Source organism: Elephantulus edwardii, unplaced genomic scaffold, assembly GCF_000299155.1.
Source record: "Elephantulus edwardii isolate Elephantulus edwardi_28Jun2011 unplaced genomic scaffold, EleEdw1.0 scaffold00140, whole genome shotgun sequence".
Lineage (NCBI taxonomy): Eukaryota > Metazoa > Chordata > Mammalia > Macroscelidea > Macroscelididae > Elephantulus > Elephantulus edwardii.
Window position 1 is genome coordinate 8,079,637 of NW_006399890.1, and position 8,443 is coordinate 8,088,079.

Here is an 8,443-nt window from a genome sequence, read left to right on the forward strand (position 1 = left end):
TCTATAACAGCTGTGGAGTTCTCAGAAAAGCAACAGATAAAAGGTTGCCCCTTGGATCAGAACAGGAGTTGAGGAGCGTGATTGGCAGAGGGCCCGGACGATTTCCTAGGAGTCGGTTGATTAGCAGTTCTCCTGGTGGAGGCACTTCTTCGGGGCTGGTGTGGCACTGCCTGCTTATAGCCTTCTGTGCATTAAAGCGAACATGAGCTAGAGAAATTAATGAAAAGTAGCATATCCTCTTGGCTCTGGTGGTGTGTAGTCTTTACAGAGTCACACCAATAACCCAAAGTCTTCCCCTCTTTGATGGTTCAAATCCATCGGTAGTTCCAGGGGAGAAAGGTGGGAAGTCTCTCCCTGTGTGATTTACAATCTCTGAAAAACAAATGGAGAGTCAGCTATGAGTTAATTCAGATATGATGACAATGAGTGAGTGAATGAGCATTTTTTTCTTTCATCTTTAAAAGGTTGTGTTTCCATCTTTAGATCTGTCTGGTTAATCAATGGTTTAAGTTAGTATTTCCATTCATACTCACTTTTCAGTGAGAGCTATTTTCCTCGTTGAAGTGGTTTTAACCCGTCTCTACATTCTTTCACACTCATTCACTCATTACTGTTAAGTCAGACCTTCTATTGGGTTTCTGAGTCTGTAATCACATGGGAGGAGATTGCCCATCATTCTCCTGAGAAACCATTGTTGGATTTGAAACACCAGAGAATTACCACCTTTGGGGTAGCAGTGCCACTCCCTGCAAAACCAGAGCTCCCTAATCTCTAAATATGTATCCGTTTCCCTCTCTTTCTTCTCTTTAAAATGTGAAAGAAAAGGAGGAACTACACGTTATAAAAGAATGTTCATACATGCTTAATTACTCAAAGCTTTTCTCCAAGAAATGTACCTACACTTAAGACTTTATGTCGTATTTTATCAAAACTAAAACTGCTAACCAAGAATGCAGGGCTGTTTCAAAAATAGAATTTTGTCAGCAAAATCAGGCTATGTAAAGTTGTTACTTAAGAACTACATATAACTCTGTGGATCTCTATGTTCAAGAAACTGCAGTGAGTACTGTAACTTGGGGATTAAACAGTGAATCTACATAGAACAGGTATTCTAAACATATGTGATGACATATGACTGGACTGAAATTCAATTTCAAGCTGTTGCTCAGCAACAACCATTAACTTATAATCAAATGAGACAGCAAGGAAGAGATGATGGAGAGAAAAGGGGTTAAGAGTAGAAAAGCGTCTGTTTGGGGGATTTAAAAGGCAGACTCTGCTGCTCGCATCTGCCACCATGCATCTGGGCCCACTAAGCTGATTTGCTAACAACAGTTGTAACTCTGGGGAGCTACATAGAGATCTAAACAGCACGGGTCCCCTCCCTTCTCACCAGATGTTTTGGTTCCTTCCCTTCCCCCTACTCTTCTTTCTTTGGTTTCAGCAGGACAGGCATCCTGGACAAGCAGGGGGAAGCCACATGTTAGTGATGGAATAAATGTGAAAGGCAGGGCAGCTCTCCACTCTTTCCGCACATGTCAGGAGTTTTGGCATTGTCTGACACTTCCTTTTTCATGAATTCATTTCCCTATTTTTGTTGTACAGAAACTCTTCCATATCAATTTTTGACAATATGAAATTTACACTGAAATAACCCAAAGCTCTGACTCAGCCCTGTTTTTATTTGCTGTTGTTTGCTTTTGAGTCAGAGCCACCCACAGCTGACCCTCCAGTGGGTTTCCAGGGGCAGTAAATCACATGGGAGGAGATTGTTCATCCTCTTGTTGTTGGTTTCCCCTAAACAGATTTTCTCGGTGCTGAGTTCTTAAAGGAAGTTCACTCTCAGTTGGGATTCCTGTTTGTCCTGATATTTGACTGAATCATGTTAACAAGACTATGACAGGATCTAATAAATTCTGTCAGCCCTAGGTAGGGAGTTGTTAACCCAAAGGCCTTCTCTGATGATTCTACCCACCAGCAGGTCTAAGGAAGAAAGATGAGCAATCCGTTACCTCCCTTGTACTTTACAGCTGCTGAAAACCTGCTGTAGGGTCAACTAGAACAGGAATTTGACAACAATGAGGTTTTATTTGCTTTAGAGCTATGCATAAATTCAGCCTCCTTTTCCTTTCTATGGATAATTTGAGAAGATTGGATAGTATTTGCAAATAACATATCAATTTGAGATGGCATTCATTATATTATGCTGCTGTTAGCATTTGCAGCTTACTAAATGGAGGTTGTACTGCCAACCCAAAGGCAGAAGGTTCAAATCCATCAACTGCTGTTCAGGAGAAAGATGGGCAGTCTCCTTTCATGTAACTTACAGCCTCTGGAATCCTGCTGGAGGATCAGGTAGGAGTCAGTTCCAACTTGCTCCTGAAATAGTTCAGTGTCCACTAATTCTTTTTTTTTTTATATTGTGAGTCTTTGTCTTCCTTCCATCTTCTTTTGGTGCTTCTGCATCATTCAGTATTTTGCCTATAGAATCCTTCAGTATTATAAATAGGCTTCAATTCTTTCAACTTGAAAAATGCCAAACATTCTCCCTTTCTGGTTTTCTAACTACAGCTCCTTGTACATTTCATTATAATACTCTTCTTTGTCTTCCAGAGCTGCTCTTTGATTCTGTTCAACTCTCCCACTTCAGCATTTCTTCCCTTTACTTTGGCCTCTTTCTTCTAGTGTGAGTTTCAGAGTCTCTTCTAACATCCACTTTGCTGTGAGAGGACACTTTCTAAAGACATCCAAGATAGACCTGTTAATATAACTCTAATCCAAATATATGCTTCAAACACTAAAGATAGAGATGAAGAAATTGAGGACTTTTACCAATTTTTGCCTTCTAAAATAGATCAATCATGCAACCAAGATGATTAATAATAATTAATGACTGGAATGCAAATTTGAAAACAAAAAAAAAGAAGACTGGTAGTTGGAAAATAGTGAAGATTGAGATTGTTCACAGCTTCAGACTTAGTGACAGAAATGAGGCTTGAGATAGAATGATAAGATTTTGTACAAGTACTTATTCATTGCAAAAAGCTGTTTAAAAATGCATAAGTGGTAACTATACACATGAATCTCTATTAATGGACTACACAGGACTTAGATTGTTAACCTCTGTGGAAAGAGACAGTGAAGAAGCTTAGTATCAGCAGTCAAAACAAGACCAGGGGTTATTATGAAATAGCTCATCAATTATTCATGTGTAATTTCAAATGGAGTATCCAAAGAAGGGTGACCCAACTGAGTGTGGAAACTACAGAACAATATCATTGATTTCACATGCAAGCAACATTCTACTGAAGATTATCCAAAAACGACTGGAACAGCACATCAGCAGAGAACTGCCAGAAGTCCAGGCTGGGCTCAGAAGGGGTCGTGGTACTAGGGATATTGTAGCTGATGTTAGATGGATCTTAGCTGAAAGCAGCAAATACCAGAAGAATGTCTATCTGTGTTTCATTGATTATGCAAAGGTGTTTGACTGTGTGGTTCATAACAAACTGTGGCTGACTCTGAGAAGAATGGGAATCCCAGAACATTTAATCGTGCTAATGCGAAATCTATACTTGGACCAAGAGGCAGTCGTCAGAACAGAGCAGGGTAACACTGCATGGCTCAAAATTGGGAAGGGCATATGCCAGGGATGTGTCCTGTCTCCATACCTTTTCAACATGTATGCAGAGCAGATTATCCGAGAGGCTGGAGTCTATGAGGAGAAGTGTGGCGTCAGGATTGGTGGAAGATCTATTAACAATCTGTGTTATGCCGATGACACAACCCTGCTTGCTGAAACTGAGGAGGACCTCATGCACTTGCTGCAGAGGGTCAAGGACTGCAACCTTCAGTATGGACTGAGGCTCATTGTCAAGAAGACAAAGATTCTCACCACTGGACCAGTCGGTAGCATCAGGATGGATGGCAAAGAGATTGAGATTGTTCACAGCTTCAGTTTGCTTGGCTCCACGGTCAACACTCTTGGCACTAGCAGCCAAGAAATCAAAAAACATATTGTGATGTGAAAGTCTGCTGTTAGGGATCTCTCTAAAGTACTCAAGAGCAACAGTGTCTCTCGGGAGACTAAGGTGAGCCTGATACAGGCCATGGTCTTTGCAATCACTTGTTATGAATCAGAGAGTTGGACAATGACTGATGCCTTTGAGCTGTGGTGCTGGAGAAGAGTATTGAATGTACCCTGGACTGCCAAGAAAACAAACAGATTCATCCTGGAGAGGGTTAAACCAGGCTACTCCTTGGAGACAAAGATTCTGAGGCTTCGTCTGACATACTTTGGACATCTTGTAAAGAGAGACAGGTCCTTAGAGAGGAAAATCATGCTTGGTAGGTTGGAGGGACAGTGCAGGAGGGGAAGACCCTCTATGAGGTGGATTGATTCGGTGACTGGGGTAATCAGGATGAGTGTGTCAGAGGCAATGCAATTGGCACAGGATAGAGCAGGGTTTAGGGCTGTTGTACATAGGGTCGCTATGAGTCGCAAACGACTTGATGACACATAACAACAAGCAGCAACAATTTCAAATGGAAGCAGAAAAAAATTAAAATATATCCACAAGAACCAACATATTATCTTGAGTCTACCCCAACTGAATTTTACAAGCTATCTCAAGAATAGATTTGATGCATTGAGCGTTAATAACTGAAGATCAGATGAGCTGTGGGATGACATAGAGGACATATCATACATGAAAGGGGCAAAAGGTCATTGCAAAGACAGCAAAGAAAAAGCAAATACTAAAATAGATGTCAGAAGAAACTCTGAAACTTATACTAGCACAAATAGAGGCCAAGTAAAGAGGGAAACAGTGTGCTGAAAATTTGCAAAAATCATCAAACTTTTTGTTGTTTTCTTTTTGCTTACTAGCCACTAGCTCAATATTGCCCTTTGATATTTTGCTATTGGCAGCAAGGAGAAAGGAAGCTGAAAATTTGACACTTTGCTTGGAAATGTTTTTAACTAGAAAAATTTCTACCTACCAGAGACAGTGCGATTGGCACAGAACAGAGCAGAGTTTAGGGCTGTTGTACATAGAGTCACTATGAGTTGCAAGCGACTCGACAGCACATAACAACAACAACAACATGAATAATGTACCAGACACTAACCAAAGGGTCAGCAGTTCAAGTCTACCAGCTGCTCCGTGGGAGAAGGAAGAGTAGTTTCTTCCAATGATGACTTCAGAAACTTGGTAGAGGATTGCTATGAGTCAGAACTAAGTGGCAGTGGGCTTGGGTTTTCAGTTGTTTCCCACGAAAGTATAGGGAACAGAATTGCTAGCCTTTATGCCACTGTCTGACAACGATCTCCCTTCCTCTAGTTTCTAAAAACACATTCGTCACTTCTGTTTGAACCTTCACTGACATCATCCTCATAGACTAGATTTCTTCTAAGAGTTTGTTGAAGGCAGTTTTTGCTGTTTTACTCTAAAATTCCTCTACCTCAACCCATTGAAGGTTCTAACACCATCCTACAATTGTAGGTGTGTGTTATGGCAGCACTCTATTTTCGGCTACTTACTACCCTAAAACTTAGTGAGTCAAACAGCAGACAATCTATCTCACAGTGATCTCTCAGTTGATACTCCCGTGGGGCAGGAATCAGAGTATGGCTTCATTGGGCTTCTGCTTCAAAGTTTCAGCCAATGACTTGATCAGGCCAGGAGGCATTTCAAGGCTCAGGTAGAGGTGGACCTGCTTATTTCTATGTCTGTTGGTAATAATTCATTTCCTTGGCTGTTACCTGGATTCTGCTTTCAGTTCTTTACCATGTGGGGCTCTCCAGCATGGCCATGTGCTTTATCAACACCAGTGAAAGACAGTTTACTAGAAAACTAGAATTCAATCACAGCTATGACATCTTCTCACTTTTGTTTTATTTGTTAGAAGCAAGTTATTTTAAGAGAGAATTCAAAAAATGTGAATACCAGGAGACGGAGACTATGGAGGCCATCTTCCAGGCTGCCTACTATAGCGAGTTACAGTGTAGTTAGTTACTTTCCAAGCTTTCAGGTTATGGGAGATATCAGAATGAATACTCATTTCTCTAAAAACCTATGCATGTCATACTAGACTAATTGTAAAGATGAGTTACAGAGCATAAATATAACATCTTTACAATATATATTTGTCTCAGGGACCACAGGACATTTTATAAGGCTTCTATTGTTGGAAGATTGGGTTTTGCCTTCTTTAATAATTATAGAGTTTATTAGGGAAGTAACAGATTACATTTCAGGGCAGAGATACTCTGGATACAATTCATCACTCCTAACAAACTTCTTTCAGTTGTACTTACAAGCCAGTTTCCCTCTGGCCTTCAGTCTTGAGGCTCTAGGTCATTATTCTTTCTGTCATTGCCATCAAGTCACAACTGTGTCATAGCTGACCCTCAAGTGGGTTTTTAGGGGACTATAAATCGCATGGTAGGTAGAATATTACCTATTCTCTCCTACAGTCACTGTTGGATTTGAACCACCAAATCTGGTCAGCAGTGCAACTACCTATGGACCATGCCACCAGAACTCACTGGACTTGTGTTACCAGCCATCATGAAAGCTCTTTTTATTCTGCTGCTTATGTGCTCCTCATCCTGTCCCACTCAGTTACCAGGAAGCCTAGGTGAAGGCTCTCAGCTCTGGCTCCGTGGAGCAGCAGTTCTAGTCCAGCTCTATGTAAAGCAGCCTCTTGTTCTCTGCCCCCTCTGATACTGCTGCCTCTGCTGTGTGTCGTGGTCTCCCTCTCTCTTCTGCATGAGTGTCTGGATCAAAAGGACCACATAGCACTGTATGCCTTCTTCTTTCTTGATAGTAGCATTGATTCCTTGGAAAGTGTGTATTCTTAAACACGCATAGTTTTACTCCATCAAGCGAGCAATCAGAGCAGATGTGGGGGCTCCTGCAGAAGCAGTTTATTATAAACTAGGTTCTTTGGAGAGGTTGCCTGATTCCCAACCTTGTCTGAGTCACTAGTAGGTGGCGTCTGTCCAAGTAAAATCAATTTCTTGCTTCCCTCAATCTGGATTGATTTAAGCTCCGTATTGATGTGAACTGAGTATTTCTCAATCATGTTAATAATAGTTTTCTTTGTCTTTCTAGATCTTAGTGACTTTGCCAGGTGCAAAAGCAGACTGTAGGGACTTTCCCAGGGAAGAGCAAGCAAGTCAGTGAACTGAGGAAGCTGGGTTACAGATGACCTCTTACTCACAATCATCATTGTGCAGGGGGAGGCGCTCATAATAAGGCTCTCAGATTTTCCAAATATGTTCTTTATTGGACTAACAGATAGTGATCTTCTTCTTCTTGTTGTCATGTACCATTGAATCAGAACCTACTCATAGCTGAACCTCCAGAGGGTTTTCAAAGGCTGTAAATCACATGAGAAGAGCTTTTTTATTTTCTTCCTCAGAACAGTTAGTGAATTTAGACTATGTGCCTGTGGTTTGACAGTGCAACTTTTTACCCACTAGGCAACTGTTGTCATTGTTATGTGCCATCAAGTCACCTGTGACTCAGCAACCCTATGTACAACACTAGGCTACTAGAGCTCCTTAATAAATGGTAGTGCAGAGAATTAGGCTGAGAATGAACCATGTTTCCTTACTTAAATGACAAAGTGCTCTACTATGCCTTCCACATTGTTGTCTTAGTCTCCGTGTTCCAGGTATTTGATGACCATTGACAGTGATTGTTAAGCATAAATCAAAGTCCTCCTCCCCAATGATGCAAATAAGGAAAGCTTCTCTTTATCAAGGTTCCAAGAGTCTCTGATTTCCATATATCTCCTCAGTGTTTGCCGTTCTAAAAAGAGGCCACAGCCCACTCTAAGCTTAGGCCCTGAAGTGAGTGACTGGACTCTAGTTTCCTTTCAGGATGTAAAGTCCTCTAGGGAAGATGTCAAGGACTTTAATTTAATGAGCCTCACATTTCTCCTCTTTGTTGGCAAAGAGTGTTCACGATAATGCCCTCAATCTCTTCAGGGACTTGCCGTTCATTGGTCATTCATAACATGACTGCCCATGACTTTAGTACCAATAGTGGCAATAGCATCTGTGAGGGGAAGGAAGGTATCTCAGATTTGGCCAGAAATCCTGGGTCATAGAACTTACGTGATTGGGCAGCATTAGGGAAATCCCCTCTTCTGTTAGCTTAAAATAACTGGAAGAAACTGCTTCAAGGGTTCCAGAAATAGGTTCTGTGTCTGTCACAGGAATTGCTGCTTCCTGCCATTGCTTGGGATTCCTGTTACCATTAGAAGCACTTTTAGCATATGCATTGTGAATCTCTCTCCTTTCCTGCATTTGGCTGGATGTAGATACTTACAGCTTTGGTTTTACAGTTTCACAGTCTCTTCCAGGACCAGTAATATGAATCCTCACCAACTACACCAAACTGGGCATTTAGATTGTCTTTCTTTTTTTTTT

At 41.2% G+C, this 8,443-nt stretch overlaps 1 protein-coding gene across 1 annotated transcript in view; it reads left to right on the top strand.

The window, feature by feature from the left end:
* The window catches only part of NID2 (nidogen 2 (osteonidogen)), a 99,378-nt gene that overhangs the window by 69,918 nt on the left and 21,017 nt on the right, over positions 1 to 8,443 (top strand). The gene's annotated exons all lie outside the window — the stretch shown is intronic.